At 47.6% G+C, this 10,086-nt stretch overlaps 1 protein-coding gene across 1 annotated transcript in view; it reads right to left on the minus strand.

Annotated features, from left to right (window-relative positions):
- The window catches only part of LOC107268087 (protein sprouty), a gene marked incomplete at its 5' end in the record, with an annotated part of 19,453 nt that overhangs the window by 5,989 nt on the left and 3,378 nt on the right, over positions 1 to 10,086 (minus strand). The window lies entirely within an intron of this gene.

Consider the following 10,086-nt stretch of genomic DNA (forward strand, 5'->3'; position numbering starts at 1 on the left):
CCCCCAGACCAAAGAGACGTCGCGACGCTCAGACGTCGTATCACGAATCGATCCTCGACACCTGTTCCGCTGTGACTATAGATAGCATTCGTCGTAATCATTTCATTAAACAAGACATAACCCCAAGATCTTTCGGAACACCCAAGAAAATCCACGAAGGTAATATATCCCATCTACAGTCGAAAGACTCTGCGCCGAAGAAACAAGCAGACAATTGAGAACGTACCCGAAGGAATGTCGCTATCAGTGTCCGATTGCCACAGGTCAAAGCTTTCAGTCACTACGGAGTGATCCGATAACGGCGAAAATTTTGTAAACTTCTAATAACGTGAACGAGACAACGTGAACAGAGAACATGGATTTTAGCAGGCTCGCTCAACAAACATCTAAGAGACAGGCTGTAGACCGTCCGCGTGCAGTGCAGGTTCCTGGTCTAAAGCGTTCACTGGGTATAAGGAGTCATCAAAGAAACCGAAGAGTGGCATTGACAGCGGGTGGCATTGACACCCGGAGCGTGACACCTGTCAGCATAGGGAGGTATGATTATAGATACCAGGACAGAGAAAGAAGAAAAAAAAAAGATGAAAATATCTCCCAATAGGATGTCCCTGGGTTATGTACCGTCAATATAGAATATATAAAGCAGCAGACGTATCTGTGAACTTACTGAAAATTCATGGGACGAGCCTTAATCCATACACGTGGAGAGTCGGGCGTATGGGTATATATATCGAAAATCTTGAAATATCCTGGACTATCGATCACGAGTATCCTCGAGGATACCGGATCCTTGGGCACAACAAAACAATTAATACGTCAAGTATTACACAGTTCACCGATTTTACCTTCGACTGAAATATTTAAATTCAGTGCAAGGGGATGAGCACGACCAACGTTCACTGTCCTCGGCACGTAATTCGCGTTGACACGTCAGAACACGAATGTCCCGAGTATCAGGCGACTGGCCGAAGGTGCACGAGAGACGCGGATACTACAGTCGCACAGACACGAGAAACTCGACTAGAGGAATATTATTTGGTGTCGAATGTCAACACTTATTTTCGCACTGAACGATCCGGATAGAAGCACGTCAGGACGCGACGGTTATTTCGTTTGGTAAACTTGCGCTGAGGTCTGTTCGGCCTCACGGCCATAACAAGCTTCTTCGACGGTGTTCTATGTGTCTCTGTATGCGCTTGGGCGTACAGACAGACGGATGTGTACGTTTCTTGGTATGTACATAGAGGAATTCGAGGTACGGTAACGGCACATTCACAGGAGGAGCTCACAGCCAGAGATAATAAAGGGATAAAGATACGGGTGGTACGCGTTCACGTATTAAAGACACACTGGTACTGAGGCGCGACGCTCGAGGTGGAGTCCGCCGCGACGACACGGCCACCGGAGTATCGAGTATCGGATATCGCGCGATTGCACGCGCGCCTTATTATTCCTATTCGATCCGGGAAGACGATGGTGGCAGCGGGAAGTTGTTGGCCGAGAGGAGGACGAGGATAAATTTATGGATAAGGGTGTTAATGTGTATGTACGTATGTATATATATTGTATATATAGAGAAAGAGAGGGAGAAGGAAAGGATGGATACCGGGTGTGTCTCGAGGTATGAATGGAGAGAATGACAAAGGAATGAACTAGAAGGAAACGATAAATGTACGATGGATGACTGGAACGAGAGAGGAAGGATGCACGATGGAGAATGAAATTGAAAATTGGCGGCCTGACTGTGATGGCGGACGTCGCGCGCGCAGAGGCTGTCGGCGAACGACTGAATCGACGGCTAGTGCGACGGTGGCGCGGGGGAAGCGAAGGCGAGGGGAGTCGGCGGTGGGGGAATGGCGTTTCGAGAGTGGCAATGCTGGGCAATGGTGGCAATGGTGGCAATGGTGGCAATGGTGGCAATCCACCGGAGATCCAGAGGAAGCAGGGAGGACTACGTAGGGTAGGGCGGCGACCGCACTGCTGCTGCCTGGTGATGCCAGTGCTAGCTGCTGCTGCTGTTGCTGCTGTTAGTACTCGCTCTCTTGCCTTCGGTGAAGACCAGAGAGAGAGAGAGAGAGAGAGAGAGAGAGAGAGGGAGAGTGAGAGAAGGAGAGGGAGAATGAGCAAGAGGCGCAAGGCAAGAGAGAGAAAGAGAGAGAGAACAGGCAGATACGTGTGACTGGGACTGCGGAGGAATCACGAGGGACAGAGGATAACCCAGAGACGTCCCGCCATCTGGTAGAGGCGGCGCGAACGAGCGGCGCGCCTCACACGCCCGCCGCGAGCTTTTTATGAATGGATGGAAGCTATCATTGAAGTTTCGAGTTGAATGAAAACATTACCACTGTCCTGCCACCACCGCCACAGCCCGTCGCCAATCCCCACTACCGAGCATCGCGCTAACTTCGCGGCCATTGCGTTTCAGTGGGAAATTCAAATCGGATAGGGCATCCTTCTCCGTGCCGTTACCACTCTAAGGAGTATGAGCAACGTGCTGCTGAAGAATGATGCTGACTGGCTACTCAATGGGAACGAGAGAGAGAAAAAGAGAGAGAGAGAGAGGTTATGTTGCGTGAATACGGTTAGCTTGTATATAAATATTTTTCTTTTTTTGTCTATTGGAACAAGGATAACGGACCCGTAAGGAAGTCAACAAAGTCCCAGAATGCGTATAGTCTTCTAAGATGAAACCTATACTGTACGTACCCAGTACGAACGAATAGGCGGGACATTTGAATGACATGAAGTTGCAGTAAGGAAGATAGAAGAAATGTTTCATTTCTAGATCAAACTGACAGGCCCCGGGGTACGTGAGGCCCCCGTGGTGCCTCGACGTTGTCGTCACCGTCGTACCGCGATCCTTATACATTTTTTTTTCTCATCCTGCGTCGTTGGCAATTTACAATATCTGCGCCCGGGGCCTGTTTCTCTCTCTCTCTTTCTCTCTCTCTCTCTCTCCCGGCCCCGGAACCCGACGTAGTCGGAGCCTCGCACGTACCACATACCACGACCACATAGCTCAACGAACACGTAATAGAAAAGTATTCGACGCACTTTGATCCGTACCATGCGTCCTAATCCTGGTGACCACGACGACGGATATCCTGGCTTCTTATTTATTAGTCGCGGTTTCTAGGTATCCTAAGAGCGATCAAGACTGGACCTTCGGCAACGAGAGCAACCTAAGGACAATCGTAAGAAGTGAGGACCTTGACGCCCACTGTTCATGCTCATCCGCATGCGTGGAACGTTTAACATACTTTCGAGTAAAGATACTGTGGCATAAGGCCCTCCTTTTTGGGAGCTCGTATACGCTCACCGGGCTCTCCATCGGTATACGTACGCCCGAGAATCCCCTTTGGGACCTTATTTGATACCGGATGCTGGCTCGCGATGGGGCATTAACAGTTTTTGTGCGTAGAGCCCGGCACGCAACCGAATGACAGGCACCCCGAGCACGCCGCCGGCTACAAAAGGCTCGCGTGCTTCTTCAAACGCTGTACGGGCAAAGAATGGGACCGAAAAAAATGGAGGCAACGAGGATCTTTTGGAATTTTTAACCACGTGGTAGACGCCCTGTCCCACTGTGATGTATAGGTACGCAGAGTATCGGAGCCCTGTGGCCATACACGATTTTCATCAATTTTCTTCTTTTTTTCCTTCTATCTCATTAGAAATTTTTCAAATTCTTCGGCTAATGAATCCAAAGACAGAAAATTGTACACAAGTGAAGCAAGGGACGCGTGCGTGTCCGCTCGAAGCCATTACCGGGGGCCCGTTTTGTACTCTGTCAATCTCCAGAGCATACCACCGGGATAAGGCCCACGAGGGCGAATGAACGTAGAACCCGACGGCAGAGGACTCCGACCGTGCCTGTGTACTGTCTACCGTGTAAAAGTAAGCGAGTCAATGTTTTCAGGTCCGCATCGTGTAGCAAGGCCCCTAGGAAGGTCGACTGCCTCCTCGTGCGGCGCATGCGTCCGGCAGGTAGGGCCCTCCAGAGCCCTGCCGTTGGGCCTCATCGTACCTATATATCTCTGGGCTCGTGCACCAAGCTCTCTGGAATATCAGACCAAGCCACGAGGCTCTGCCAGCAAGACTACCCATCTCGAGGATCCCGTGGGATTAGCGGAGAGCGGCTGGTATACCGAGAAATCCCTGGGACACCTTTTCTATTCATCCCAGGCATTACGAGTAAGAAGGTAGAGAAAAAAAAGGAAAGGAGAGAATTCGAGGAAGTCCCAAAGAGAAGCGGGAGATGAAGAAATAGGTAAAATTGCACTCAATTTTCAAAAATCTTTCTGCACGCCCACACAAACTCACAACGCGCATCCCATAAATTCAGACCGTATCTCGAATCTACCTGTCCTTCCCTCCCTATGTCCCCCCAGCGTCCGCAACCCCCTCCCGGCGTCCGTCCAGTTCTGGCAGACTATTTCATTCTAAATTTATACGACTCATTAAGTCTATCTTTGTCGTACATCGTTCATTCATGATTGCGTCTCGCTCTGTCGCCTCCCTCGTCTCTCTCAGGAGTATACGCACGTTCATTCATCCCCTCTCTTTTCCACGACGCATCGTTACAGGGATACAGTGACAACCAAGCTACAGCCGGGGCTCTCCAATCTCATCCTGCAGATAGTCAGGATCAAAGCTGGACCAGGATGCTGGGACAGTTCGAAATCACCACCAGATACGATATCGCAGATACAGTCCTCCCAAGATATCCCAGCGGCGGGTCGAACCTTGATCGCACGAATATTCCATAAGCCACAAGGAACTCCCGTGACTGTACCGTCATCGGGGATGCCTGCCAAGAATCGCGAGGGTCTCTAAAGCTCATTGCGAAAACGTATGCTCGGTATCGCGGACTCGTAAACATCCCGACGATATAAAGTGGAGCAAGCGCAGACGCTCAGCCCCGTCCGTACCGCAAGCAGTTGCATCTCTAACGTATAGGACGACAATAATCCATCCCAAGAAAGCTATGGGAACGAAGGCGCGGTGTGGTCTTCTTTAAAAATGCGAGTCGCGCGACGAACATCTGGCTAAGGATTCGCTGCGTGGGGCGGCCTTCGTTCTCTTGGGACGAGTTGTGAGAGATGGCAAAAACCTAGTGCGCGCGCTCCTCTTCGTATAGAGGGACACATAAGCACACAGCGAAGATGCCTTGGCAAAAGTAATCTACGAAAATAACGCTCGAGAGTGAGTGAGACTTTGTATGAGAGAACCAAGTCCACCACGCTCGTCGGAGTCTAAAGATTCTCACTGTAAAGAGAGAGAGAGAGAGAGAGAGAGAGAGAGAGAGAGAGAGAGAGAGAAAGACTACTCTGTGAAAACGATGCTGACTCCTTGTCAGCATCTTTCAGGGGTCCAGATTAAACTACCGTGCGTAGCCAAGAAGCACGGTGAGAGAGAGAGAGAGGGGGGAGGGGGGAGGGGAGAGAGAGCGAGAGAGAGAGAGAGAGAGAGAGAGAGACGGAAAACCAGTCTAGCGCAGTAGAAGAGGCAGAGATCAACGAGAGGAGAAGGAATGGCGGCGAACAAGAGAAAAGGAAGCGAGAGGGGTAAGGTGAGGCGCGAGGGGCATCGGGGCCCAAGAGTAAGAGGGGGCCCGCTCTTAGACAGTGCGACAGTGACTCCAGTCAGCAGCGACCTGTTGGTGTTTCTTGACTACCGCGGTTACGCACTGGCTACGCACCAACACCCTCCACGTCGCGAGATACAGTAGCGTGCGTTACAAGACTTAAGGCCGTATGGGAAGGAAACGCGTCTCAAGAATATAGGAGGCTTACTATACTCGTCCGTGCTTCTGTGCATGTACTATACGGTGTATGTACAGTTGGGCTCAGAATATTGCTACGTCGCGGAAAACGGAATGGCCCCGGGATGCTTCTCTGGAGAATAGTACGGACTGTACCATGGAGTGTAGCGTAAAAGGATATATAGTATGGGGAATCCAGAGTACACGGATCGACTAATATACTAAAAGCGAGCTTCGCGTACACACGGAAGAATACTTTGGGACAGGAGCGTAACGAGATCTCGGATCGCCATGACCCCTTGACTTTCTTCACCGCGAAAGGAATTTACAAGAAAAAAAAAATTTACAAATAAAATTTATTAACGTTCGCGTCACGCCATTCGCGATTTTAGATACCGAGCTCGGATGCTGTATACATGTGGCTTTAGTTATCTCTCAAGTGAGAGAGAGAGAGAGAGAGAGAGAGAGAGAGAGAGAGAGAATATTTTTTACTCAATAGAATCGTTCAATTCCTTAATATTGACGTAACGATCGCTCGTTTGATAAGTCTAATCGTAATCGTCTAACTATAGATTAACCGCGTTATCGTTTATGACACCACCTGGTATACTTTGTATATCGTGCGTACTTCAGGATTGACCAATGACGTACGATTCGGGTGCCTTAATTTTACGAAGTTTTCTTTTTTTTCTTCTTCACGAAATTGTAACAGGAAATTATACAGTCTACGAGCCTACCAGGAAGCTGAAACGAGACGGTACTCGGGAGCGCAGTAGTGGGAATATGGATTCGATACGTAGAAAGGGGCATGATAAATCGCTATCTCTTATCAGCGTACGAGAGGACGTGGTTACATCCGTTGTTTTCGCCGATTTCGCATGTGAGACGCATCGGGTCTATTCTAGACCCCTAAAAAACACTCACGTGTAAAAAACTACGCCAAGTACAGGAGTGCTGTGTACTCCTCTAATAAAAAGTATTGATATCAGACTATTGTGGCCAAGTACATAAGTCACTACATGTTTCCCTATTATATGATCTAGCACTGGTCCATCATTTTAATTATATTTTCAAAATTTCCTATAACGTTTTCACTACTCTTTTACATTACTACTGTTTCTCGTAGTTGGTTATGATTTAATGGTTATTTAGTAATTAATAAAACTTTAGTTGATTCCTTATCGAGTACTACTTGGCGGGTCCGTGCATTTTATGACATAAATTTGTGTTCATTATGCCAGTCATCAAACTCAAAACCAATGTCAACTTTCTATATAGAGCTTATTAACAATAACTCATCAAAAATAATCACGGTAAAAGCTTAATAACAAACATACATATAGTTTTAGGATACTATTACTACGTTCAAAGTAAGTACTTTGGAATTCCTGGCACGGACCCGCCAAGTAGTAGTCGATAAGGAATCAACTAAAGTTTTACTAATTACTAAATAACCATTAAATCATAACCAACTACGAGAAACAGTAGTAATGTAAAAGAGTAGTGAAAACGTTATAGGAAATTTTGAAAATATAATTAAAATGATGGACCAGTGCTAGATCATATAATAAGCAAACATGTAGTGACTTATGTACTTGGCCTCAATAGTCTGATATCAATACTTTTTATTAGAGGAGTACACAGCACTCCTGTACTTGGCGTAGTTTTTTACACGTGAGTGTTTTTTAGGGGTCTAGAATAGACCCGATGCGTCTCACATGCGAAATCGGCGAAAACAACGGATGTAACCACGTCCTCTCGTACGCTGATAAGAGATAGCGATTTATCATGCCCCTTTCTACGTATCGAATCCATATTCCCACTACTGCGCTCCGATCCGAAAAATATATTGCGTTGTCGAAAATATTTAATGGCACATAGATTTAATTTGTAAGTCCCTTTTTTTAGAAATGCATAAAAACATATATACAAATTTTTAAAGAAAATGTAAGAGAGGAGAGTGTGCTGGATTATTTACGTACCTCAGGCCGTGCGAACATCAGAGAGGATACCATAATTTGAGCGAAGCGCCAAAGCTTGTTGCACACTTTTCCGGACTTCTATGTCCGACACCTAGATACAAGAAACTACGGAGCGGAACACCTGGACACCCTGAACTTCCACATCCGACACCTAGATACAGAAAACGACGGAGCGGAATACCTGAACACCCTGAAGTTCCACATCCGACACCTAGATACAGAAAACTACGAAGCGGAATACCTGGACACCCTGGACTTCCACATCCAGTACCTAGATACAAAAAACTACGGAGCGGAACATCTGGACACTCTGGACTTCCACGTCCGCCATCTAGATACAGAAAACTACAAAGCGGAACACCTGGACAAACTGTCACCTAAAATACGAGGAGCTATGCCGAAGCACACATACACATACACCCATATACGCGCGCTCCACATGAATGCTGTTAAAAACTGAATAATTCTATACTTGTGTGAAAGCACCCTTATACTAACTGGAAATTCGGTATGAACGGTAGCTTCACATATAAAGTGTATTTGATTGTGTATAAATTACTAACACCATACAGAGTACAAATAGGTAAAGAAGGCACAACAGTCAGCGCCATCTGTCGTGTAAAAAATGCGATGGACGTGCGAAGACGACGACGACGACGACGACGACGACGACGACGGACCTGAAATAAAATCTTCTCGTTCGCCATGTGAATACGTCCTGACCCCGTACACGAATCGTATTGAATTTGGTGGCAATCAATTCAGAAACCTTGATTCCTACAGTGAATGTATTAATAAATTTTTCTCACATACAGCCGTTCATAAGATATTTGAGTCGAAACACAAGTACAAGAGATGCTTCGAGTAAAGAGTCTCGGCGGGCCGTGCTACGTACGGCGGGTTGCCTGTACTTGGCGCGAGACTCGACAGAGTCTCTTGATATCGAAAATTCAGCCAGTCTACCATTTTCAGAGCGCACTGAGCTTCCCTTATCGCGAATCTTTCGCCGTAGTCAATTAAACGTACCAAGAAATTATAGTCCAACGAGAAATCAAGCGCGGTCCGAAGGAGTAAAAATCAAATTTTTAAAAAATTACCCGATCGACGTGTGTAATCACTGGTCGCAATTATACGACAGTCATGCATCGCACGTCGATAACGAAAAAAAAAAAAAAAAAAAAAAAAAAAAAAAAAAGACGATAGCATCTGGAGTAAAACGTTCCCATATGAGTAACGCACACGAGAGCACACGCACGGGGCTCTCGAAGGCAGGAAATTTTGAGAGAGTGAGAGAGGACGACAGGAGGATGAGAGGGATACGCAACACCGGATATCCTCCAGACGACGCCCACGCATAGCGCACGAGTGCGTGAGTGCACGAGAGTCCCATCCAACCGAGAATCACCCTCTCGTCTACGGGGATTGAATACCCAGGAGGCAGCCATCCTGGCCGCGTCTTACTCCGATCCCATATCGATATCCCCAGGTACGTGGACCTGGTCTGGCCCATAAGACGCAGGGACCCGTAAGGACACCAGTGACCGAATGTGATCACAGGGAAGAGGACTCCGACCAACGTGGTACCAGTCGCCGAAGTGACTATTGATTGACGACCATTAACTTTTCCCATGACTTCCAGGAAGACAGATACCCGGGTTACAAACTCCGACTACGACGCAGAACTTCCTGACTAGTTTATCAATGAACACCGCGTGTGACATCACGTGTTTACGACCTGGCTCTCGTTCACTAGCCAAGCGTCTGGCTAAATGGCCGCTTACATTGCCGCTTACGGCACCCAGTTTCTATCCTAGTGCGAGACCCGTAGTCAGATACGTCCGAGGGGAGTGCAGGATGTGTGAGTGAGGAGCGAGGGAGGAGAAGGAAGGGATATGGGTGGGGATAGAAGAGGGAGAGGGGAGAGAGAGAGAGAGAGAGAGAAGGAAATAAAGAATACCGCGTGTATAAGGAGGTAAGGATGATAGGTTAGGTCGATCACTTTATAGGGACAGGAAGAGAGTAAAAAGAAAAAAAAGAACAATTTTTTAAAGGTCCCAAAGGAGGATACAGGACGAGGAGGACGAAAGGAACGGGAAGGTGGTTATGGGACTCCTTGCTGTCGTGGAGGACGGCACGAAACTCGTGGCTCGCAGGTAACCGACTCCAGCATCTTTTTATGAATCTCCCCTCCATCCCTTCTCGCTACTTCCTTCTCCCTCTCTCTCTCTCTCTCTCTCACTCACACACACACGATAGAACGTTTCTCTCTACCGCTATGTGCTCGCTCGCTTCTATGGCGGCTGGCTGCTCACGGGAGACGGAATGTGGACGCCATATGGC

This window comes from Cephus cinctus, unplaced genomic scaffold, assembly GCF_000341935.2.
Source record: "Cephus cinctus unplaced genomic scaffold, Ccin1 Ccin1_scaffold0464, whole genome shotgun sequence".
Classification (NCBI taxonomy): domain Eukaryota; kingdom Metazoa; phylum Arthropoda; class Insecta; order Hymenoptera; family Cephidae; genus Cephus; species Cephus cinctus.